Genomic DNA, 27,157 nt, shown 5'->3' with positions numbered 1-27,157 from the left:
GTCAGCGGCTTTCCATTACGGCACTCTTTCTTTTTGTTTTCTTGTTTCCGCGTTCACTATGTCGACACTGCAGGTCCGCAGACATTAACCTTTCAAACATTGGCAAATTTACGCCCAAGTTGCATGCCTAGATAGTCGGAATCATGCGGGTGCCTGTTGGTCATGTTTTCCAGATGTACAGCCTTTCACAAATGTTGTTTTGTTTACAGGGCAGTACCGCTTATAGTGCAGATATTTGCGACTCTGGCAACTTGTTATAAGCGGTCCATGCTGTACCTGGTTTATTCAATGAATGTGCTGATATGGTTTTTTTTGCAAATAATGGCCATTTATGCATCATTTATCTGTAACGAGACCGTTTGACCAGTATGCCACTGCATCTGATTCACTGGATGTGATAAATGGAATATGTAGCATCCATGATGCAACGGATACCCAATTTTTCACCATATGTGCTGACCCAACCAAGGTGCTTATGATAACAATGCCAAGCATACATGCAGGGCCTCCCGTGAGTAAAATTTCAGCATTTAATCTATGCTAGGCTCATTTGTGCTCTTACGCCCGGAACAACTCAAGTATAATGCAAAATGTTGGCAGCTGTAGAAGAAAGTAACATAGCGAATTTTTCCTGATGCATCTGAACATTTACTGAGGTGACAAAGCTACAGTAGTCTGTGGCGGCAGCCACAACCATTTTGAAACTTCTGAACAGCTGCACCACTTGGGGCCACTAACAGCACTGGTGCAAAAGCCGACACTACCTGGCTAGAGAAATTACCACACTTGTCACCCCTATTCCTCTAGCCACCCCAGCTGAATCTCACCCACTATTCAGCACGTGTGACAGGACAAAAATGAAACCATCCAGGCACTCACACTGTAGAGCATGAAGTTCATCTGGGGGTGGTCACCTCCTTTCTCCTTGATGAAACAGCAGCATAGTGCACTGGTATGCACTACTGGCGCAGGTTTTCAATGCACCACAGTACCCTTCCTGTTTGTGTCACAGAGAGCTTGGGGTCCTTAGGTCTCTACTGGAGACCACTGCCGCTTCTCGTTTTCTGCTTAGGATCAACCTGCACAAGGTCGTAGATGAGGTCTTTAGAATTGTAAATTATGATAGCCGAATTTCTACAGCAAATGAAAACACTCCCATTTTCCAGAAGGCACATTGAGGCATCCCTTCTTAAAGTTAAGGCCCTGCATTTGCAACCTCTATTTTAGTTCTTTTGTTTTGAAGCTGCGCTTGACTTTGAACGTGTTAGTTCACTATGCACTGTATGTAAAAAAAGCTCATCCAGCACAACCACAACCCTAACTGGACAGGCAAGCAACGTTAGCTGAATGTTCTGGACGGCTTCTTTATGAAATGGCTTATGTTGACACTGATGGTGGTACTACACTGAAAAATATGCAAAGATTTATTAATCATTAAAGGGACCGATAACTGGCCAGAACGTGTCATTAGATCCTGGCGGAAATATAAAGGCCGTGAATTGCAGGGCATGCCTTTCGCAATTTGAGTAGGATTAAATTTTTTAATTGCGTTTAAAGGTAAAAAAAACAATATGTCATGCATCCTAGCAGAAGATGCCTGATGATGTGTTATCGAGTCGTTCTGTTTGCTGTACAGTAAAAGCTCGTTAATTTGACTCCCGTTAATTAGGAAAATCGGTTCATTTGGACACGTCATCTGGTCCCTGTAAATATACGCTTCATTCTATGAGACTGGGTGCTCTACCTCCTGGCATGGTGAAGAGGAGCACTCGGCCAGGAAGAGAGACGAGCTGACGAACGAAGCATAGAGAAGGAAAAAGTGAAACCAGAGAGGGCCTGTATTGTATCATCAAACGCGTGTAACTCCACTATTACGTAGTATGCGAGGGATTATTGGTCAGCTGCCTGCTCGTAAATAGATCACGTGCTACGTGACGCCAAAAAGGCAGAAAAAAGAGTGTTCCACGCTCGCCGCCATGGCTGCGACTGGCGCTGACTGACACTCTTAAGTTTCAATTCACATATATACCCTATAAAGTGGATGGGGAGATAACCGCCGCCGTAGCTCAGTGGTAGAGCATCGGACGCGTTATTCGAAGGTCGCAGGTTCGGTCTCTGCCGGCGGCAAGTTATCTTTTCGTCCACTTTACATTCTTCACATTTATATTCTAATTACTACAAATAACACCCCCTATACTTTCCTTGGCATTGCTGTCTGTTAGTTCCCATTAATATTGTGTCTAACAAAGAAAAACGAGCCCTTAAAGTAATCTTCTTTCCTTAAAAATTACAGGCCACACAGTGCACGATGACAACTTGATAAATTCGACGTGAAAGGTACGCGCTCAGTGATGCTACTGGCTTAGGCCACTTTGGAGCAGCTTTTGGAGCAGGCAAAATTGCGTTTTGGAGCAGCAAAACTAGCTTTTGGAGCAGGTGCTCTGCCTTCAACAATTCATTCTGAGCCGAAGAATTCTTAAAAAAGTAATAAACATCAACCACAGCAGCGTCGACATCCGAGCCAACAGCACTCAAGCCGCGGGCAAATGAGTTATGCACTTTGTGCAAGCAGCACTCTCCTACATGTATGATGTCAGGGTATGCTTCCTGCATCTTTTTTCTGAAGCTTCTCACGCCATTAGGGCCATCCATAGAAAAGCAAATGACATTTTTCTGCGGCAGGTCCATCATTGCTCTCCGCACTTCACTAGCCAAAATTTCCGAAGTCGCAGAGCCCAGCCGGAAAGACTGTAGGTGTTCCACAACTCGCTGCATTTTGTTCGAGAAATGCCGAACTACAACATCAAGTTGTTGGCACCTCTGTTTAGGAAGAGGGGTCTCGTCAATGCTAACAGAAAAAACCACATCCGGCTTGTTCAGCTCGTCAAGCACACGTTTCTTCAAATACAGCCCGAGGCCATCACTAACTATGTAGGATGCCTTGAACCTCTTACAACTAAACTGCTTCGCTGTTTCGGAATCTCCAAATAACTTGGGAAACAAGGCAGTTGCTGTGTCGGCCCACGAGTACGGGATGCCCTTGAGAGTCATGTCAAGCACAAACAGTTTCTGCGTTTGTCACGCGGTCACACTGCAAAACGTTCCATGGACTGCCGAATTCCAAAGTCGGCTGGATCGTTTTCGGCCGCTGCAGCCCACCTGAAGATAATACCTGAAGCGTCTCAATGACGACTGGTAGCATCAATGTGCCGTTTCATGGCTGCATGTCGCTTGACTGCTGCTACGCCATGTTGCCTACAGTTGATGCTTTGATTACAAAAAAAAAACACAAAACGCAGTTCCTTCGTCCGCTTGACAACACCATATTGATAATAGTATTTTGTCTCCATTTTCATCACTCTCATGGAGAACGTCCGCGTACAGCGCGATGTCGCTTTCAATGGGGGAACCTCATGTAGTTAGTTTCATTTCTGAAAGTCAGCGTACACCCCTTTGGCGCAGGCTTGGCGCAGAATCGCCAAATTTTGAGGAAATGTAGCAGGTTGTAGCAGCCAGGGCACTTTGGCGCAGTCTGGCGCAATTGGCGCAGCGGTAGCATCACTGCGCGCTTCAAGTCGTGCTGTCATGTTTTCGTTTTCCCTGTTCTGCTACCAGCTTACTTTACTTACCCAGCACATGTGCAGAGATGCTATGAAAACACGAAGCAGCTGATGCAGCATGGATGAATACACCTTCAAGAATTTCCGCCCTTCCTACTGGCAAAGCCACCCTGCAGCCCCCAGAGTGCTGCAACCAATTTGTGAGATGAGCATAGTTTACATAATGTTTTTCAGTCAAAGATATACACGCAAGACACAGAAGCATTCTATAGGGAGCTTGCACCAATGGTGGTAATGAGGTAGCACCCATTTTGTTGTCACAGCCAGTTGAGCTGGCAATCGGGGAAGCGCGTGCAGTTGTGGGTTGTAGTAGTTGCATGCAAAGTATGGCAAAGTCACAGTCACAGAAAGATGGTTGCAACGTCTTCAAGATGCCGAAGGTGCGCCTCAGTGAGCACAAGACGAAGGAGCTATCAGAACAGTGCCAGCGTGGATGGCTCTAGCGTATAGGCAACCCTGACAAGCATCACGTTTGTCCTCATTGCTTCCTTTAGGGTAGGCAAATGCACACAAAACGTATCAGGTTCTGCTGTGACGACCCAGGACCGTTGTGGCTTCATGTGTAAGGTCCCTTTTTAATGAGGCCTTCACTGTTTCTGCAACTGGGCCACTGTACAGATGAATTAAAACAATGATAAAATTAATATTTACCAGGACTTCGAGCGTCCTTACAACTTGCTCATGTCATGACCACAACGCTATCGGCCCCAGCTTTTCTCGTAGGCTCGTGTAACTAGCCACTTCTCACAGTGTTGTGGCCTAGAGCCGTTTATGACTTCACTGCTGCTGCATGACAAAGCTCGACAAAACGTAAGGCAAGTAATTCGCAAATGTCCGAGGCGTCGACACGTGGCCACAGGTTTACGTACATGATGCAGTCGGCTGCATGAAGTGTGAACGGGTGAGGATAAATGGCTTTTTTCGTTGTATCGTAAGGATCCTTCTAGAAGGGTGCTGCTGAGTACATATTTGCTGACCTCGTGCTCCTTGCTCAGAACTAATGTCAAAGATTGCAACCTCAATATCATCAAGAAGATCACACCAGTATGTACTGTACTTGCGCTTCTTTCCATGAAGCTACCGCACGCACTCCCAGAAAAGCTTCGGGAAGTCCCTAAAGAGACCGAAACGTTTCGGTAGCTCTGTTTAGTCCACTCACACACGAGACAGAGAAACTCCGAAAGCCAAGCATAGTTTACCTACCAGAGAGAAAGTGCTGAGGATACATAGTGCAATAGCGCAAAAAACACAGGGACACAGGCAAGAGAGACGATACAGGCGCTAACTTTCAACTGACGTTTATTTTTTCGGAAACACACATATATACATACAAACAAACAATTGGTCATGCGCAGTGACTCCGTCCGACAGCAAAAACAAAAAATTCAAAAAGACGAAAAATTCTCACTTTCCCAGTCACAGCCCTGAGACCAGCAAATCTATTTCCTTATCCGACAGGGATAAAGATGGGTGGCTTATGCACTTATCTTTGAACCGTGAAATGAAAAACGCTTCGGCTACCTCTCTAGCTGTTTGATCGCCATTCTGAAATAATATGGCTGTGTCATCAAAGCACGGGGTACATTTGCACTCTGCGCAGTGAAGGGAGAGGTGGCTGCTTGGCCTGCATTTCAACGAAGAATGGTGTTCACGAAGGCGAACGTTTACGCACCGTCCAGATTGCCCAACATACGTGCGACCACATGACATTGGTAATTGGTAAACAACACCCTTCTTATTGCATTCTACAAACTTCATGGTATGGCGCATGTCACATTTCCCAGCCAAGTCAGCACTTCCTTTGTTGTACATACGCTCAACCGCTGGGCACACACGGCTAAGTTTGCTTTTAGCGGAACATATTACCTTCACATTGTATTTTCTGCCAATCTTTTTTAAGCGATGCGAGAAGGTATGGACATATGGAATGACAGCCATTTTCATCTTTTCTGGTTCACATGCTTTTTTCGATTCATTTGGCGATTTAAAATACTTTACTGCTTTCTCGCACGTTGCGAGCAATGACGAGGACGGGAAACCTGCTTGTTTCAATCGAGCAACCTGGCCTTCAAGACTCTGCCTCATCAAGTGGTGGCACGTCTTCGACAGTGCAGACTTGAAACAAGAAAAAGCAATGCTGTTCTTAACAAGTTTTGTGTGGGAAGATCTGAAATTCAAAATTGGTTTTTCAGATGTGAAGGTAATATGTTCCGCTAAAAGCAAACTTAGCCGTGTGTGCCCAGCGGTTGAGCGTATGTACAACAAAGGAAGTGCTGACTTGGCTGGGAAATGTGACATGCGCCATACCATGAAGTTTGTAGAATGCAATAAGAAGGGTGTTGTTTACCAATTACCAATGTCATGTGGTCGCACGTATGTTGGGCAATCTGGACGGTGCGTAAACGTTCGCCTTCGTGAACACCATTCTTCGTTGAAATGCAGGCCAAGCAGCCACCTCTCCCTTCACTGCGCAGAGTGCAAATGTACCCCGTGTTTTGATGACACAGCCATATTATTTCAGAATGGCGATCAAACAGCTAGAGAGGTAGCCGAAGCGTTTTTCATTTCACGGTTCAAAGATAAGTGCATAAGCCACCCATCTTTATCCCTGTCGGATAAGGAAATAGATTTGCTGGTCTCAGGGCTGTGACTGGGAAAGTGAGAATTTTTCGTCTTTTTGAATTTTTTGTTTTTGCTGTCGGACGGAGTCACTGCGCATGACCAATTGTTTGTTTGTATGTATATATGTGTTTCCGAAAAAATAAACGTCAGTTGAAAGTTAGCGCCTGTCTCGTCTCTCTTGCCTGTGTCCCTGTGTTTTTTGCGCTATTGCACTATGAATTCGTACCAACTAGCTCGGCTTTCCGTACTACTGCTGAGGATAGACGTGATGCTTGTTGGGACTGTCCTGTGCGTGAGCCATTTACCACGACACTGCTCAAAATAAATCCTTCGTCTTGTCGTGCTCGTTAAAGGAATACTGACACGATTTTGAGACATTGAAAAGGGGACATTTCTTGTTTCTTTCGTATGCAGCGATAACGCTGTCCACACACCAGAGTTGAATATCTATAAAATATTTTAATTTGACTTTGAAGTTTTCGTTGCTGAGCATCTGCAAGTCAGCCCCACTGCAATGGACATTATCCCAACGAGTCAAGACAGTTCCCCTGAGTTAGCGAGTTCTGCATCCTGCATGCAGCCTAAATCATAGAAATCACTGTCAGGGTCACTGGACGACAATTTGCTCATCGTTGCTTACGTGCACAACGAGCAGATGACGGATTTGCCTCTAGTACGTCGCGAGTTTCTGTATCCCCGTGACGTCACACTGCTATGAAACGTCACTGAGAAGCCGCCCCCTCGATATCGAAACCGAATGTGTCTTTTTAAGGTAGCGGTAATTAAAATATATATGATGCATTCCCAGGCACCACAATACTCGCTTTAGGTTTCTCGACACCAGTATTTTTTAGAGCAACAATACGAAAATTTTTAAAATTCGTGTTAGTACTCCTTTAAGGGCACAGGGTAAGGCAAAATTTAAAAAAAATCATTTTTTTGTTGTTTGCAATTTGAGAAGTGTATCCTTTTCTCCATATTTTGCATATTCGTGCTTTTCTTTGAATGTTTTTTTTTGTAGCTGACAACCTCATTTTCCGAAAGCAAGTAGTGAGTGAACACGCACCCAAGACAAGCGTCTCGTACACACTCAGTGCTTACAGTCCATTTTCTGAAATTGTCGGCTAACTTTCTGCATGCCTAATTTTTCAGCAAAGACAATCCGAAGATGCTGTGTGCGTCTTTATTCCCATTCGTGGTTCAGAGCGCGTCTATTCAAACAATTTTAGCTCCTAGCTTCATTACACCTTGTGTCTGTCGTGCCAATCAATAAGTTGAGATGCTGAGGATAGAGAAAGCCTTCGGCGACAGTATATTTCGTGGCAACTAATTCAGTTGTCTTGTAAATGCAAATAAATGCTAGCAACGTACTGAGGTGCTGAACACTGAACCATCACACTCTTCGTCATTGAATCCCAGCCTTTTCAGCGTCCTTCAAGGCAACTCGCGCACAGGGTGACAACGGGTACGCTCTAATGGGCATCAATATTATTTGTGATGCAATTAACAGAACTGCGCATGCAAACTGTGTGGTGCAAGTGTTCAGCTAAACCGAATTGTGTCGCAAAGTCCTTGCTCTTTGTTTAGGCTTCAGAGTCTTAAACATTGCCATGATGGATGCTTTTTTTTCATCTAATGATGGCAGTATCACACGTGCCAAAATTCTGAAATCATTAGGACTGAAGCCTGGCCAAAGCACAGTAAATTTGCTGAAAGAAGTTGACCACAATCGACGATACATTGTGAACAGAGTTGCATGACAGCTCACATAAGAACTGCACAAGGGGAGAAATTCGGCCTTGTTGGTAAAACATTAGGAAAATTAAATTTAGCGCGAAATGACACAAGGACGAGAAGGGAGGACACAACACGTGCGCTAACTTCCAACAAAATGGTTTATTCCAACCGAAGCATAAATATATGCAGTGGTGATGCTCAAACGCTCCAGCCAGATGTCATGCGCAGAGAACTTTTTTGTCATTCTGATTTTAACAGGAGACGTGCAGTGAAGTGATATTTTCTTATCATAACCTTTTATACAAGCTATGCGCACCAACCACAAAACTAATGCATGTTCAAAAAATACAATTCTTTTTCTGACAGGGACGGCATGCTTACACAATCGCTACCCAACTTTGCGATTCTGGCGCCTTCTACTATTAGTCTCGTTAGTTCATCACGGTTGGTCAATAACACCTTGGTGTTCCCAAAACCCGGGGCGCACCCACAAGCTCTACAATGCATCGTGAGCCAGCCATCGTTACCCTTCTTCACAAGGCTGAAGTGCTCTCGTAACCTATCATTTAGACAGCGCCCCGTCTGTCCGACGTACTGCTTTCCGCAAGAGAGGGGAATCTGATTCACCACCGCCTACCTATAGTCCACGAACTGAGTCCTATGTCTTATCTTGCAAGCAGAGGCGTCTTGCGGTGCTGGACTACTCAGTCTGCAGGTAGAATTAAGCTTAATTCGATTAATTCTATCTGCAGGCTGAGTAGTCCAGCACCGCAAAACGTCTCTGCTTGCAAGATAAGACATAGGACTCAGTTCGTGGACTGTAGGTAGGCGGTGGTGAATCAGATTCCCCTCTCTTGCGGAAAGCAGTACGTCGGACAGACGGGGCGCTGTCTAAATGACAGGTTACGAGAGCACTTCAGCCTCGTGAAGAAGGGTAACGATGGCTGGCTCACGATGCATTGTAGAGCTTGTGGGTGCGCCCCGGGTTTTGGGAACACCAAGGTGTTATTGACCAACCGTGATGAACTAACGAGACTAATAGTAGAAGGCGCCAAAATCCCAAAGTTGGGTATTGATTGTGTAAGCATGCCGTCCCTGTCAGAAAAAGAATTGTATTTTTTGAACATGCATTAGTTTTGTGGTTGGTGCGCATAGCTTGTATAAAAGGTTATGATAAGAAAATAGCACTTCACTGCACGTCTCCTGTTAAAATCAGAATGACAAAAAAGTTCTCTGCGCATGACATCTGGCTGTAGCGTTTGAGCATCACCACTGCATATATTTGTGCTTCGGTTGGAATAAACCATTTTGTTGGAAGTTAGCGCACGTGTTGTGTCCTCCCTTCTCGTCCTTGTGTCATTTCGCGCTAAATTTAATTTTCCTAATGTCACGTAAGAAGCAAGGCAAGCAACTACAGGCTCCAAAGGGGAAAAAAATGACTTTGGCAATGATTACCAAGCTTGTAGGTACTAAATAAAAGTTTAACGTTGTTTGTGGCAAGAGATCCCCTTTCAGCTGTTTTCTTACTTTAACCTTGATTGACTTCAAACTATGTTTTTTATTACTTAGCTACCATTATTTTCCATGTATTTCAAGATAACTAGTTCATTATTTTTCTTTGTATTCAGCCTAAGTGCCTACAAATACTGTACCAGAATTGAAATTAGGCACTTACCTGTTTTTGTGTTACAAATTTTGAAAGATGCAAATTAACCTAAAATTTAGGTCCTAGTGGTAAAAAGTTCACTGAAAAAAGTGATAACAATCAGATTTTAATGAATCTGGTACAGTTGAAAGAGTGCCAAATTTTGAAGAAAATTATTATTGTATTATGTGGATAGCTCTATTAGGTTTTGAGAAAAACTGTTCCTCGACATGGTCAAAAATGCATGGTATGTATAGGGTTTACCGTGTGCCCTTCAGTGTGTTGTAGACGCAGCAACCATCTTTCTCCAACTGCAACTTCTTTGTCTTACTTTGGGTGCAACTTCTACAGTGGAGTAGCTATATATGCTCGCTACAATACAAGGGGAACATATACCACACAGTGCATCATCACGGCAGAACCTTTGAAGCGGGAGCTGCTGCCGTGTGCACTTTCCCGACTACCACCTCAACTGGCTATGACAACAAAATAGCCACCTATATCCCCCCACTGTGTAAGCTTCCTATAGGAACGCCAACATTTTTTTAAAGAAAGAACTCAAACAATGGTTAATGTTGCCCCCAGTGTGAAGTGCTCCCTAGCAGCAAGCAATGTTGCCACAACATTCACATAACTTTCTCAATGTGGCGGCGACAACGTGTCAACATTTGGTGCTACTAGGGTTATTGCCAGTGCGCTGAGGAATTGAAATCTATTTCAAACACACCTGAATGAGTGGAAAGTAAGCATGCAGCGGTCTTTTGTGAGGTGTTCAATGTAATAGCATAGTTTGCTTTGCTAAAAAGCACGCCTATGCTTAATCTATTTTGATATATGCTTCAACTATTTTGATATGTACGCTTGTGAGGACTACGAGAGAGAACATCGAATACATGTTTAATCAATGATTACCAATATAAATGTGACTTACTGAACAGCAAGAGATACCTTTTTGCTTGAGCAATTGTTATGAACACTATTGCGCTTGCCAACTACATATAGTCCAAAATAGTCGTAAAATAAGCCAGTTGGTATGAATGCATAGTAATGAACAGCACAAAGTATGAACGAGAGACAAAAGGAAGAACAATGCAGGACGAGCACAGACTTTCAACTGAAAAATTTATTGCGCAGAACCTTGCCTAAATAACATTAGCCGCACACCTCGTGCAAATGAGGATCCGGTTAGAAAAAACAAGTTACGAAATCAATGAAGCTGTTGATTTTGTAACTTTTTTCTAACCGGACCCTCACGTGCACGAGGTGTATGGCTAATGCTATTTAGGCAAGGTCTTGTGCAATAAATCTTTCATTTGACAGTCTGTGCTTGTCCCGCATTGTTCTAACTTATGTCTCTCGTTCTTGCTTTATGCTGTTCATTACTATGCATTAAGTCACCCTGACCTTTAAATGCTAACTTCAGTGCTTACACTCGTATTGCTGACGACTGTACTGTAGCACAAATTGGGCAAGAAAAGCATAACAGAAAAGCCTGTTGCTAAAAGTATGCAAACATAGGCGTTCTATTGCAAACAAGATGCGGACAGAAGGGTGAGACGTAACTGTGTGCTGGTCCTGTCGTTACATGTCAACCTTCTGTCCTTGTCTTGTTTGCGCTAAAACACGCACATGCCTGATGAGCTAGTCAGATGAGAAATTCTCCTGCACCGTACCTATAAATCCTTGCATCAGCAACTCCACAGCACTCTGATAATCACACCACTGCCACACAGCAGCGTAATGTATTCTACTACATGCTGGCAGCACATTAATGTATAAAAAGCGAAACTCTGACAGAATATGAAGTCTCACATTGTGCATGCAAGTTTTCATAACCGTCAGATGTCCAACGTGGATGCTGGCTGGTGCAATATCACTGACACGCGAAGGCGACGTGCATATACACACAAAGATTCTTTTAACACCTCTCCCTACAGAAGGCAAACATACGATTACGTTTCACTAGCTCAAGCCAGCGTTCAAGCGCATAATAAACACTTCACCATGAATGTAGGCTAATTATTACAATTTAAGTGGTTGGCTAGCTGAATTGAGCCACGTTACAAATTATATAGCCCATGAACGTGAGCAAAATGCTGCCCAGCAGTAAATGGCGCTGCAGGCTTTGATTTATCAACAACAAACGAAGCAAGCGCCACTTGCGTCCTGCTGACTGCAATGCACATAAGAAAAAATCGATCATCACACACATGCATGTTCTCGCGAATTCGCTCCCGTAAGGCCGTGCCGATGCGCCATGGCTATGCTCAGATCAGCGTAGTCGAAGCGAATCGGAAACGCGCACAATGTCGTCGCTCGCAAAGGTGCGTAAGGCTGCCTCTTTACGACGCCACGTCCGAGTGCGGTAACAGAGCCTTGCGCTGAGTAGCATACTTTACATAATAAGCTGTCCCACTTACCTTTAGTTTCTTTCGCACTGGCGTGTAGCAGGTGGCCACGGGCGTCAGCCATGGAGTCATTCGAGCGCCCGCACATTTCGTTGATACCTTGAACGACTCGTACTTCATCGGCACTCCGAGAACAGCGGGAATTGCGCGCAATCTTTGCACACCGCACAAACGAGGAACGAAGCTTCCTTACGTAAATTTAATGCTTTTACCTTCAATCTTCTTGTGGACGAGAACACGCGCGAGACGCTCGCAAACAAAGGCAAATAACATCTGGCTTCGGCTATGGATGGATCTAGCTTGAAGTGTTGTTCGTGAAAAAGAAAAAGAAAACGTCGCCGTGTGAAATTGTTAGAGAACGCATGTTATTGGGCAAAATAGTTAAAAAATAATGACGTCTTCAAGAAAAATTTATACGAGAAAAGGTAAATAATTTTTCAGTAGCTTTTTTTTTTCTTTTTGTTCTAGCAGACGACAGGTTTCTACTGCTTGTACCACGGACGTAGTAGTGCGGCTTTACGATCGATGCTTGCCGCCGAAGCAAAACTCTACAGTAGTTGTATGTACGTCCTCAGTGAATAGCAGGATGACTCCAAAGCAGTAACACTTTTACGTAATGCAGTATGTGATCTTGCAAGGCATGATGTTTCGTTGCGTTGAAGCAAAGGGAAGCAAGCCGGCGTGATCAGCTGATGTCGCCGCTACGCGCGGCACTGCCGTGTGCTTCATTCGTTTCCCGCGCTGAATTCGTGATCGAGCGAGACAGCCACGGAGGGGAACACAGCTAGACGCACGGGTTAACGACGTATCACTCCAGTTTCGCGCGATGGCCGACTATTAATCGCAAGAGAGCCTCGGGGAACAAGCTTCAACTGCTTGTGTAAATTACATTGCTTGTGTGTAAGCATCCGTGTTTTCATACGCGAGCGATCGGCAACCTATAGTGAAAAGATACGAGAAAAGTGTGAGGCGTAGATACGGTCCCAAAATATATGCCCGCAATAATAAGTATGATCTCATATTGTACCTACTATGCACTCTCAGATAGCGCGTAAGCACTTTCATCTATTAAATTAGAAAGATGTCATGACCAGTGTGCGGGTGGCGTAGCAGGCTGGAGTAGCAGGCTCACGCGTAGAGATCACGACTTGTTTACGTGCGTTCGAGTCCTACTCAGTTAATGCTCTCTTTTATTTACATTTGGGAGCTGAAACTTAAAAATAAAACAAAAAACATTAGGTTAGAATATGTGCGTGGCACTGTGTTTGCTTGCACACCGGTTATTTTTCTCTTTTTTGGCATTATCCACTTGACGATATTGCAAAATAAGGACCGCAAAAAGGGACCGAGCTAAACAAAAAACTAGGGGTACAAAGTAAAGTGATAGAAAGTGTACCTCGCTAGCAAGTGAGAAGATGATGCACTCGGGGCCCCGCGATTATGCTATCGCGCTCCACTCTTTAAGGTGAACCTCGAGCATCCTCACTTTATTGCACTCTCCATGTTGTGCATGTGTCTCCACGCAGCCATGATCTAAATTCTAAAGCCTTTGTTGCGTCTACAAACTTATTAAAACAGGCGCTTAAATTTTATCATATAACATGCAATTGCAAGCATAATCTGCAATGCGGGCTGAAACAATGCTATTGCAATTTCTCAAAACAACCCAGTTCTGTACGTGAGTATCCGTGCATCAATGATGAACACTGTTATGTGTCCATGCACATCAGTTGGGCTCTTTTTCTGACCAGTGACCCCCCCCCCCCTTCCACTGTTGGGCAACAAATCAGTTCAGCCTGGTTAACCTCCCTGCCTTTCTTTCATCTATTTCCTCTTTTTTTTCCGCTTCATTTCATCTACCCTTGTTGTTGAAAGAGGTATTAAACATATGTGTCAAGACTCATTGTGTATTAGAAAGTAGAGCACAGGCAAATTTGCTTCATTCGTCTGTACTTAAAATTGGCCACTTGATAACTTGCATGAAAAGTATAACCAAGCACCTCGACATGTGGTTTGGGATCTTCAACAGGGAGCTTCTGTATGACGATGCATATGTGTTATTGATCACCTGTGATTTGAACAACGTCCACACTTGCTCGGACATACAACAACATGTGAATAAATGAGTCACTTGTTCAGCCACATAACCTAATGATAAAGGTATTACAGTAGTAAGATCAGAAGTGCAAGATTGTCACTTTTGGTGATAGCTTGCTCTTGAACAGATGTAAGTACATCAATACTACCTCTATGGCTGAACTACGTAAACAGATCTGTGCACTAGTAAGACTCTTTGTACACTAGATGGGAGAGAGTGAAGCTCTTTACCAAAAACTGAATACGTTTGTCTCTTATATAAAGTTTTCATACGCATGACACTGTGCACACGCGTGGTACGTCGTGGAAGAAAACGTATTTCACCAAAACCAGTCTCAGAGAAGTTTAAATGGCATCATATACAGGACACACAGGTAGCACTACTAGTCTTTAAACCACGTACACTTGCTACCTCAAATTGGGATCCCTGAGTGTAGTGAATGAAGAGAATTTCTGAAAGAAATTTAGATGTTTGTGAATTTTGAGATGTTTGTGCGGAATTGTGAGGGTGAAGACGACGGCGACATGAAGGCGAGCCAGGGACAGGTGGCACGCGCGGCGGCAGCACAAGAAAAAAGAAGACGAAAAAGAAGAGAGGCGCGTGTGGAACGCGCAGAGGGCTGAGCGAAGCAAGCCGAAGGACACGCCGGACCAGGGCGCTGTCCGAGAAGTTCGTCGTGGCCGTGCTCGGCGAGGACTGGTGCTTTCCCGGTGTTTCGGGCGTTGGCGGTGGCTCCAGCGAGGACGTGCCGGACCAGGGCGCTGTCCGGGGAGCTCCTCCTGCCTGTTCTCGGTAAGACCTGGGGAGCCGAGCTACCTGCCTGAGGCTGCCGGTACAGGGCGCGGCTCCTGCTGTGTCGGCGGGCAGGCGTCACGAGTTCCTGAACACCGTCGCCACCTGGGACGGCGCAAGGCCGTGATCAAACTGGAGGCCTTCCGGAGGCCTTGTCTTGTGACGCGTCACCTGCGTGCCTGGGCTTGCCTTCAACGACACTCGTCGCCACATGTGGACTGACCCTCGCCAAGGCAACGTCGTCTACGAGTCGTGAGACTTCGTTTTCTTGCTACCTTGAACGGACATTCCGCGGTTAAGACTTTCAGATTAATTTATGTGTGTTTATCTCCGTGCTTGTTTTTCGTCATCGTCCCTAGTATACCTTGTCCCTATAAATGTTGATCCAAACTCATTCGTGCGTATTCTCTTGTCGCCCGTCCCGTTGAGCCACGCACTCGCAAACGTGACGAACCACCACTCGGTCCTTACAATTTTCTGGCGTCCGCGACAGGACCAAGCTCTTCCGTACACCTTAGAGCCTCACGTTGCTTGTGTGTGGTGGGCGGCAATGGACGAAAAGAGAACGCTCGTTGAGTTAGGGAAGGAGATGGGACTCACTGGAGAGGCCTTGCAGGCATGGGTTAGCGCAGAGCAGAAGGACATGAGGGATCAGCGAGCTAAGGAGCGCGAAGAAGCGAGGGTAGCGGCGCAGGAGGAACACGCGCGAGAGTTGGCGCGTATGGAGGCGGAACGGGCGCTCCTAGAAGAGCGAAGGCGTGTGTTAGAGGCAGAGCGGTTGAGTCCGAGAACCACCGTAGGCAGCGAGACAGGTGGGGGTCAGAGTTTTCGCAGCCCCCATAAGATGATCCCTCCCTATAACGAGGAGAGGGATGAACTAGATGCTTACATACAGAGGTTTGAGAGAGTAGCGTCTAGTCAAGGTTGGCCACAAGACAAGTGGGCCTTGTCTTTGAGTCTTTGCCTGACGGGCGAAGCACTAACGGCAGTAGGTCCGATGTCCGCGGAAGACGCTACCGATTATGCCAAGCTGAAGCAGACGCTACTGCAGCGGTTCCGCTACACGGAAGAAGGGTACCGTGTGAAGTTCCGGGATTCCAAGCCTGAAAATGCTGAGACCGCACGGCAGTTTGCTGGCCGTCTTCTAGGATACTTTGACCACTGGCAAGAGTTAGCCAAAACAGCAAAGACATATGAGGCGCTGCGGGACAAAATCGTGTCTGAGCAGTTTTTACGACGCTGCGAAGAAAAACTGGCGATCTTTCTGAAGGAAAGAGGATGTGATGACCTTGACACACTGGCAAAGACAGCTGACCAGTACTTGGAAGTGCAAGGCATCATAAATCTTGCTAGAGGCAAGGACGGAAAAGAAGAGAAGGGGAAGCCGCCAGGCCATTATAAAGCAGCTGTGACGACAGAGAGCAAAGGAAAGCCTGTCTGCTTTCTCTGCAGCAAGCCGGGACATAAAGCTTCCGACTGCTGGACTAGAACGAGGGCACCGAAGCCACCATGCTGGAAATGCAAGAAGACAGGTCACAGCGCCGATATGTGTCCCACCGGCTCTGGCAGACATGGTGAAGCTTCATGCACACTTCTAAGACATGAGGTGCAGAGTGACCCGGAAAAACTGAAGCCTCCGCAACAAGGTGCACGCAACAGTGATAACGTGCTTGACGCTGCTCAAAGCAGTACAACGTGCTGTGGAGCGCTGGAAAAGATGCCGACGGTAATTGGTCGTCTTGAGGGAACCTTGGTGACGGTCTTGCGAGACAACGGCTGCAACACGGTTGTAGTGAAACGGTCCCTCGTTCCTGACTCCAAGCTGACTGGTAATCACCGCGTTATACGCCTACTCGACTGGTCTGAAAAGAGTTTGCCGGAGGCTGAAGTATTTATTGATTCCCCGTTCTTCAGAGGAGTTGCTCGTGCCGTTTGTATGGAGAACCCTCTGTACGAGGTCATCCTTGGCAACATCGAAGGTGCTGTCCCAATGGCGGATCATGATTCCAAGCAAGCAAATTCATCGAAAGAGGAAGCCAAGGATACAGAGAAAAAGCGTGAAGTACAGAGTGGGGAAGTGACGGCCGCTGCAGGAAAGACGGGAAAGCTGCAAAAATTACCTGCACCGCAAGTTGACCCCTTAAACGTCAGCCCGGAAGAACTTCGGCAATTGCAGAGCACGGATCAGACACTGGAGGCTTGTTTCCAGGCATTGGACCAAACGACAACGTCCAAGAAACGAGCTACTACCAAGTTCGTGCTGGTCCATGGCATCCTTTTCCGGCATTACCAGACTGCGGAACGGCGTGACCTTGAGCAACTGGTAGTTCCGAAGAAGCTACGGGCCACAGTAATGAAGATGGCACACGAGGGATTGCTTGCTGGGCATCAGGGACAAAAGAGGACCATAGACCGAGTCCTTGAGGAGTTTTATTGGCCTGGAGTACAAGCGGATGTCACACGCTTTGTAAAATCGTGTGACATATGTCAACGTACAGTACCCAAGCACCTCGTGGGTCGTGTTGATCTGGGTAATATGCCCATAATCAAAACCCCATTTCATCGAGTTGCGATCGATCTTATCGGTCCTCTGTCCCCAACTTCGGAAAAAGGAAATAGATACGTTTTAACCATGATAGACATTGCCACGCGCTACCCTGATGCGGTAGCCTTGCCAAGCATTGAAACGGAGCGAGTAGCAGAAGCGCTACTAGAAATGTTCGCTCGCGTTGGAGTCCCACGGGAAATCGTGAGTGACTGTGGCAAGTCATTTACATCTCGTCTGATGCAAGAACTGGGACGATTAATGTCGTTTAGACAACTCCCCACTACGCCGTACCATCCCATGGTGAACGGGCTTGTTGAAAACGTCAATGGGACCCTCAAACGGATGATTCGGCGAATGTGTCAGGAGTGCCCTAAACAATGGGACAGGTACTTGGCTCCACTACTGTTCGCTTATCGCGAGGTCCCGCAAGCAAGCCTTAGTTTTTCGCCATTTGATCTCCTTTACGGACGATTCGTGCGTGGCCCAATGTCCATACTTAAGGAATTGTGGGCAGCCGAAAACGTCGATTGTGAGATCAAGACCGCGTACAGAGATGTCACCAAGCTACAAGAGAGGTTGCAGAACACCTGCAAGATTGCCCAAGAAGAGGTCCAGAAAACAAAAGCTTCACAAAAGAAGTATTTTGACAGAAAGAAAAGACCTCGAGAGCTGTATGCAGGGGATAGAGTGTTGCTGCTCCTTCCATCGGAGAAAAATAGGCTACTCCTCACATGGAAAGGTCCCTTTACAGTCGTCGAGAGACGCAACGACTGGGATTATCTATTAGACCTAGGTTCGCGAGTTAGCTTATTTCACGCTAACCTCCTCAAAAGATATGAGGAAAAGGAAACACAACCCCGTTACCGATAGTGCCTGTTAGAACGAAGGTGTGCTGACATTTGCTCAGAACTATCGCAAAAGAGGTGCAACATTATGTAAATTGTGTCCTTGTGTGTTGTTGGACTTGATGACTGTGGAAAAGTTGTTGTGCCGAACAACTTTCTTGAGTGGGGGGATAATTGTAGTGAATGAAGGGAATTTCTGAAAGAAATTTAGATGTTTGTGAATTTTGAGATGTTTGTGCGGAATTGTGAGGGTGAAGACGACGGCGACATGAAGGCGAGCCAGGGACAGGTGGCACGCGCGGCGGCAGCACAAGAAAAAAGAAGACGAAAAAGAAGAGAGGCGCGTGTGGAACGCGCAGAGGGCTGAGCGAAGCAAGCCGAAGGACACGCCGGACCAGGGCGCTGTCCGAGAAGTTCGTCGTGGCCGTGCTCGGCGAGGACTGGTGCTTTCCCGGTGTTTCGGGCGTTGGCGGTGGCTCCAGCGAGGACGTGCCGGACCAGGGCGCTGTCCGGGGAGCTCCTCCTGCCTGTTCTCGGTAAGACCTGGGGAGCCGAGCTACCTGCCTGAGGCTGCCGGTACAGGGCGCGGCTCCTGCTGTGTCGGCGGGCAGGCGTCACGAGTTCCTGAACACCGTAGCCACCTGGGACGGCGCAAGGCCGTGATCAAACTGGAGGCCTTCCGGAGGCCTTGTCTTGTGACGCGTCACCTGCGTGCCTGGGCTTGCCTTCAACGACACTCGTCGCCACATGTGGACTGACCCTCGCCAAGGCAACGTCGTCTACGAGTCGTGAGACTTCGTTTTCTTGCTACCTTGAACGGACATTCCGCGGTTAAGACTTTCAGATTAATTTATGTGTGTTTATCTCCGTGCTTGTTTTTCGTCATCGTCCCTAGTATACCTTGTCCCTATAAATGTTGATCCAAACTCATTCGTGCGTATTCTCTTGTCGCCCGTCCCGTTGAGCCACGCACTCGCAAACGTGACGAACCACCACTCGGTCCTTACACTGAGATACATTTATTATGATCCTTTAGGCAGAAGTTAAGTGCGTGCAAGTGACATATTAAGGTGATTCTGAGTATGCTCTCATGACGTATATAATGCAGGAAGTACTGCCTAATACTGCTTAAGGCAAAGTGCTTGTTCAATGTGAATCTTTTCAATTAGCAAAAGCCTACAGGTCACTGGGCCTTCTTTGGTTGAAGTCTTTGTTGCTTTAATACCGAGAATACCAGAAGTTCAATAACGCACACCTATGACAAATGAAGAACAGTGTTCATGAAGTCATTTTATGACAATATGAACGTGTCTTTGTTGCCAGTTCAAATGTGCTACTACAAAGGTTAAACGAATAATTTCATGCTGTGCTTACCTGCACCTAAATAACGTCATTCACTTACTTTAGGACATCCTACTACAGCCCACCTTGTAAAGTTTCTGGGTAGCCAATCCATGAATATATACAAATATTTTTCTCAATACTAAACTCACTTCTGTCGAACTTAATCACTTACAACCATCTTTGAGTATATAGGTCTCTTACCTACAGTAGATATGACGACTACGGCTTGGCATACTACTCACTTGTGAGTACACACACTCATTTGAAAGCATGACTGTGAGTACGAGTGAGTGATGAGGGGCATGAGCAAACCTGAGTATGAACGTGAGTAAGTACACATCAGAGTGAGTTGGCGTGAGTATGAATGTGAGTGAGTAGGTGTCGAGTACGAACGTGAGTCCTCATAGGTGCATCAATGATGAACACTGTTATGTGTGCGTACACATCCCTTGTGCTTTCATGAGTAATTCTTTTTCTGATCACCCTCCCTCCCACTGTAGGGCAGCAAGTCAGTTCAACCTGGTTAACCTGCCTGCCTTTCTTTCGTCTTTTATCTCTTTTTATTTTATGTTTCATTTTATGTACCCTTGTAGTATAAATAGGTATTAATCACGTGCATCGACACCCAGGGTCTATAGGAAAGTAGAGCAGAGAGGCAAATTTGCTTCATATGTCTTTATTTTACAGTTGGCTAGTTGATAACTTGCATGAAAACTGATAACCAAGCAGCTCGACATGTGGTTTGGGATCTTCGACAGTGAGCATCAGTATGACGATGTTTATGTGTTATTGATCACTTGAGATTTGAACAGCACTCTTACTTATTAGCACATACGACAACATGTAAAAAAAGATCAGGCACTTATTCAGCTGTATAACCAGCTGATGACAAAGGTATTACAGTAGTAGGATCAGAAGTGCAACATTGTCACTCTTAATGAGAGCAGTGAGCTTTCTCTTCTACAGATTTGAGTACATCAACACTTCCTTTATGGCTGAACTATGTAAACACATGTGTGCTCTTAAACCCTTTTGAGCAACTAAATGGTTGAGAGTGAAGCTTTTAAACAAAAACTGCATACATTTGTTTCATGATGAAGTATTCATATGTACAACACTGTGCGTATGCATATCACAATATGTAAGAAAACGTGTTTAATTAAGACCAGTGTCTCAGAGAAGTTAAAATTGCATCATATAGAGAGGACACGCAGGTAGCACCACTAGTTTACGAACGATTTACACGTGTATACCTTAAATCATTATCTCTGATATATCATATATATTTAATGTGGGCTTTTAGGCAGAACTTAAGTGTGTGCAAGCAATATTATAAGGTGACTCTGAGTATGTTCTTATGACGTACACATAGATATAAAATGAAGGAAGTATGCCTAATACTACTTCAGAGAATGTGCTTGTTCAATGTGAATCTTTCCAAACAGCAACGCCTACAGGCCACTGGGTCTTCTTTGATTGCAGTCATTGTTGGTTTAATACTGAGAATACAAGAAGTTCAATAACACACAATTATGACAAAAGAAAAAGTTTTTGTGGAGTCATTTTATGGCAAAGAGAATGTGTCTTTGTTGCCAGTGTTCATGTGCTACTACAATGGGTTAAACTAGTAATTTCACGCTGTGCTTAACCGCAGCTAAAGAACTTCATTGACTTACTTTAAGACATGTTACTTTCAGCCCACCTTGTACAGTTTCTGGGTAACCAATCCATGAACATAGACAAATATTTTTATGAATACAAAACTCACTTTTGTTGAACTGAATCATTTGCAACCATCAATGCGTATACAGGTCTTTTACCTGGAGAAGTTGTGAAAATCAGCTCGGCATACTCACTCATAAGCATAGGTCGGCAAACTCACTAATGAGTCGACTCAGACTCAGATCGAGCCGTGAGTCTGAGTCTGAGTGAGTCAGGTTGAGTAATATTTTAGTGAATCTGAGACCGAGTGAGCCCGGTTGAGAAAATTTTCAGGGAGTCTGAGTCCGAGTGAGTCTGGTTTAGAAAAATTTTGGTGAGTCTGAATTCTAGTGAGCACTAAAGGCAAAATATGCTTGGTGAGTGAGCCTGAGTGAACTCCACATTTTTTGCCGACCTATGCTCATGAGTACACACACTCACAGTCATTTGAAAGGCGTGAGTGTGATTACGAGTGAGTGACAAGGGGCGTAAGCAAACCTGAGTATGAGCCTGAGTGGTTACTCATGAGTGTGAGTCGGTGTGCAGTATGGACGTGAGTGAGTATCAATGAGTGTGGTTCGGTGTGAGTATAAACATGAGTGAGTACTCGTGAGTGTGAGTATGAACCAGTGATGAGGGATGTGAGATGTGTGTATGAACATGAGTGAATATTTATCGGTGTGAGTAGGCATGAGTGTGAGTATGAGTGAGTGTTGAGGGGTGGGAGTAGGCATGAGTATGAACATGAGTTAATATTCATCAATAAGAGTAGGCATGAGTGAGTGTTGACGGGTGGGATTAGACGTGAGTATTAACGTGAGTGAATAGACATCGGTGTGAGTAGGTGTGAGTAAGAGTCTTCGAGAATAGACACCATGTGAATACTCATTGGTGTGAGAAGCCGTGAGTCTGAGTATGGGTGAGTGTTGAGGGGTGTGAGTACACGTGAGTATGAACATCATACCGTACAGACGACTATGAACATGAGTGAATGCTCGTGTTGGGTTATATTTTTGTGCTGGTACGTCTATTTGTGTTTTTATACGTTTGCATATATATAATTCTTATTCCTGCATTAATTACTGTGCCTTGTTTGTTTATTCAAGCCTCCATATCTTTATTTTTTAATCGCCTTAATATGATCTTTTAATATTGCAGTGTTCAGAAATAAATAAATAAATATTCTGCATATTTGATAGAGAAGCTTATGCGCTAAAATATTTTCACTTCTGCCGTACAAATGTTTTCCGCACATGCGTATCACACGAATGGGTTCCACTGAATTTCACCAGTGCGCCCACGCATTCTCCTTATCATAGGCGTGCGCACAAGGGGGGGGGGGCGGCCGCCCCCCCCTATTCACCTAAGAGGGGGGCGCAAAGTTAGTGTCACACATTGACATAATAGGGAAGGAGGCGCTGCGACTCGGGGGGGGGGCGCAATGTCAGCGCCCCCCCCCCCCCCCCCGAGGGGGCGCTGGCATAATTGGGAGGGGGGCGCCGGCCATGTTCATTTGTGCTCTGCTGTCGTTTTTGCCTGTATCGCAGGTGTTGATCGTCCGATTGCTCATGTTGTGGTGATTGAGGCGGTGGTTACACGAAATTGCTGCAGCTCTGCAGCCAGGTCAGTTGTTGGCCACGTTGCTTTTCAACTGGCTCTTGGCTTGACCTCGTTCGTGTCGTGCAGCTGTGGCAAGTTGTGTAAAATGGCTGCGTTTATATTCTAGGAGCACCTTTTAGTGATAAAAAATTATTTTTGGTACTACGCGTATGTCAAGCATGTTTTCATAGATTTTTATTGCTCCCAAAGTCACGGCTCAGGAGGGCTAAGGTCATGGTCATCATTTTAAAATGACATTTGTTTTCGCCAATATGAATGAGAACTAACAGTTCTTATCAATATTGACGTGTTCTCATTGAGTGTTAGTTCTCAATAATATTGTGTCTAACAAAGAAAACGGGCCCTTAAATTTATGCTTGTTTCCTTCATTTCTTTTCATCGTGTGACAGCACACAGGTAAAATGACATTAACTTAATGTCATTCGCTGTAAATGATATTAGATTCCGTGTGACAGGGGTATTGCACACAGTCATCTGCAGAAGTTGTATCCATTCTCGAATAGCACAAATAGTGCACATTGACACAGGCTAGTGAGATGATACAGGCACTCGCCTGTGTCCTTGTGTCTTATTTGCGCTATTCCACAATGCATTCGTACCAACAATAGCTCGGATTTCCTTACCAGTGAAAATGTATCTGCACAAGTTATACATTTTCCGCATAGGCCACAATACACACTCTTTCCATACACTTATGACGATTTTCCGTATGCACCTTACAAACTCCGTACGTTTCCATAACACCTTAGGTTTCCACATCTTCCTTATGAAAGTTTCCGTACACTCCATAAAATGTCCTTATCCTTCCATATTGTCCATAAGGAACTTTCCATACACTCCGTAAAATTTCCTTATCCTTCCATATTTTCCATAAGGACCTCTCCATATACTCCGTAAAATTTCCTTATCCTTCCATATTTTCCATAATGAACTTTCCGTATATACCATACAACTTCCGTATGCTTCCATAAAATTCCATATTTTTTCCGTATCTCTCATAAGGAAACTGTATGGAGTCCATATTTTTTCCATACGATTTTATACGGAACGTTTCAGTAGGGACGACATGACTTATATGGGGCGCTCGTGGCCGTTTCGTTAGATCGATATACACCAAAATTGGTATTGCACGATGTGACTGTATGAAGAACACGAATAACACTTGATAACATAAAAAAAATCGGCAGATCCCACGTACCGTGGGAATCGATGTTATGCGAAGCAGGCGCGGGATGGTGACTGTGGCATAATTTTTCATGTTGAGCGAAAGTTTACGGAATGACGCTAGAGAAACGTGGAAGTGGTATAAACACACTCATATATGCTGAAAAGTCGCATATGTATTATATAATCAGTTGGTTAGAGTTGCGTAACGATGCCAACAGCAACATGGGTGTTATCATCACCAGCCGCGGTAAGCTGATATGTAGTGCTTACATTCTTCAATACTAGATAGCGCGAATCCGAAGAGCACAAAGAAGAAACACAAATGCACCGGACAGTCGTTACTCGCAATTAAGCTTCATTCAGCAAAGTTCTCCTGGATATACACACAGCCGAGTGGCACACGCAGGTGCACTGCACGTACGTTACAGTCACAGTTGCAGTTGTTCCAGTTGCGTTACAGCGGTTATGCTTATACTTATCTGTTATGACGGGAACGCACGCACATTTCACGAACCCGTGTGTATGTGTAGAAGGGGTTCTTGACAGTTCTTGAACAATGTCATCATCACCGTGATCACTGAGCACCAGCAGCTGGACCGGACTTGTTAATCGGATCCGTTCGTGATCGCACCTACGAGGGGTCTCAGTGTAGTTAAGTAAAAAACATAGCACAGCTGGTGCAAATCCTGGATGCCTCTTATGATGAAATGATCTATGACGCCTCCTGTCCTGCACGTGGCCGCGAGGTCTTTTGATGCCCTGTCCACATTCAAGCCGTCTTTCACGCAGTATAAAGACCAGGCGTTGTTTGGTCTTGATAAGTCAATGTTAAAGTCACCAGTAATGATGAGAGGCCTGGTTCTCTCAGCAGAATTATTGTAGGAAGCATTGACCCCGATTTTTGCGTAATCGACGTGGTCGACTGCATGGTAGTTGAGCGTATTCAAGGGTTGTTCTGTCTTTAGCTTCCTCACTTCCTTGCGTTCGCCGCTGTGGTGTAGCGGTTACGGTGCTCGGCTGCTAACCAGAAGGTCGCCGGTTCGACCCCAGCCGCGGCGGTCGCATTTCGATGGATGCAAAATGCTAGATGCCCGTGTAGTGTGCGATCTCGGTGCACGTTAATGTATACCAGATGGTCAAAATAAAGCCCCAACAATTATTATTATCACTTTCCTTGCGTGTCAATGTGTGTGTTCGCGTTTACTGTGTTGGTTGAGACTTTGTATCACCTGTGGCACATACCCGCATAATGTAAAATCTGTTATGCGGGTATGTGCCACACGTGACTGAGAGAAAGGGTTTCATGACGTACGCGACAGGTATTCTGCGTTATTCATGTCATGACCAGTGAATCGTGTTCACCATACAATGATCCCCTGCTATGTCAATTTTGGTACATTAGAAGTTATGGAGACGACGAGGAGAGCGCCCAGACATAGGCGGCTAGATAGATAGATAGATAGATAGATAGATAGATAGATAGATAGATAGATACGTAGATAGAAACGTCCAAAGTGCCTGAGGTTCGCTAAGAAATGCTTCGCAGTTAAAACCAAGACATGCATGTCATGATTTACATGCCACGCTCATGGTGCATTCGCGGCCGTTTCGCTAGCTTGATCTACATCAAAATTGGTATTGCGCGACGGGACTGTACGACGAACTTAAATTAGAGGTGGTAACATAAAAATCATGATATGCAAGTCATGTACGACATGATTTACATGCCACGCTCATGGTGCAATCGCGGCCGTTTCGCTAGCTTGATATACACCAAAATTGGTACAGCGCGATGTGACTGTATGAAGAACATGAATAAGAGGTGGTAACATGAAAACCATGACATGCATGTGATGTGTTTCATGATTTACATGCCATGCTCATGGTGCATTCGCGGCCGTTTCGCTAGCTTGATATAAACAAAAATTGGTATTGCGCGACGCGACTGTATGACGAACGTAAATGAGAGGTGGTAACGTGGAAATCATGACATGCAAGTCGTGTACGACATGATTTACATGCCACGCTCAAGGTGCGCTCGCGGCCGTTTCGCTAGATTGATATACACCCAAATTGGTATTGCGCGACGCGACTGTTTGACGAACATAAATGAGAGGTGATAATGTGGAAACCATGACATGCAAGTCATGTACGACATGAATGACATGCCACGCTCAAGGTGCGCTCGCGGCCGTTTCGCTAGATTGATTTACACCAAAGTTTATATTACGCGATGTGACTGTATGAAGAGCGTGAATAACAGTTGGTAACATGAAAACCATGACATGCATGTGATGATTTACATGCCACGCCCATGGTGCATTCGCGGTCGTTTTGCTAGCTTGATATACACCAAAACTGGTAGTGCGCGACGCAACTGTACGACGAACGTGAGAGGTGGTAACATGAAAATCATGAGAAGCATGACATGTACGACGTGATTTACATGTCACGCTCATGGCGCACTCGCGGCTTTTTCGCTCGCTTGATGTACAGCAACGTTCGTATTGTGCGATGTGACTGTATGGCGATTATAAGTGACAGGTGGAAACATGAAAACCATGATATGCATGTCATGTATGGCATGGTTTACATGTCATACTCATGGTGCACTCGCGGCCATTTGGCTCGTTTGTTATATACCAAAATTGGTATTGCGCGATGTGACTGTATGACGAACATAAATGGCAGGTCCTAACATGCGAATTATGTTATATGCATGCCATGTACGGTATGATTTTCATGACACTGTCATGGTGCGCTTCCGGCCGTTTTGTTAACTAGATATATACCAAAAATGTATGACAATACACGAGTGCGTGATGAACATAAATGACGGGTCATGCATTGTATATACCAGAATATACGTTTCATAAGCATGGTATATACCAGATTGTGCATGCATGCATGCATGGCACACATGGGATATATAGTGAACTAGATGTCATGGCATCAATGATTTCATTTGGCTCAATGACAAACAAGGCGATGTATGCAGCTCTTTGCTGGC

The sequence above is a fragment of the Rhipicephalus sanguineus genome, chromosome 10, assembly GCF_013339695.2.
Source record: "Rhipicephalus sanguineus isolate Rsan-2018 chromosome 10, BIME_Rsan_1.4, whole genome shotgun sequence".
Taxonomy (NCBI): Eukaryota; Metazoa; Arthropoda; class Arachnida; order Ixodida; family Ixodidae; genus Rhipicephalus; species Rhipicephalus sanguineus.
This window is presented reverse-complemented; position numbering follows the sequence as displayed.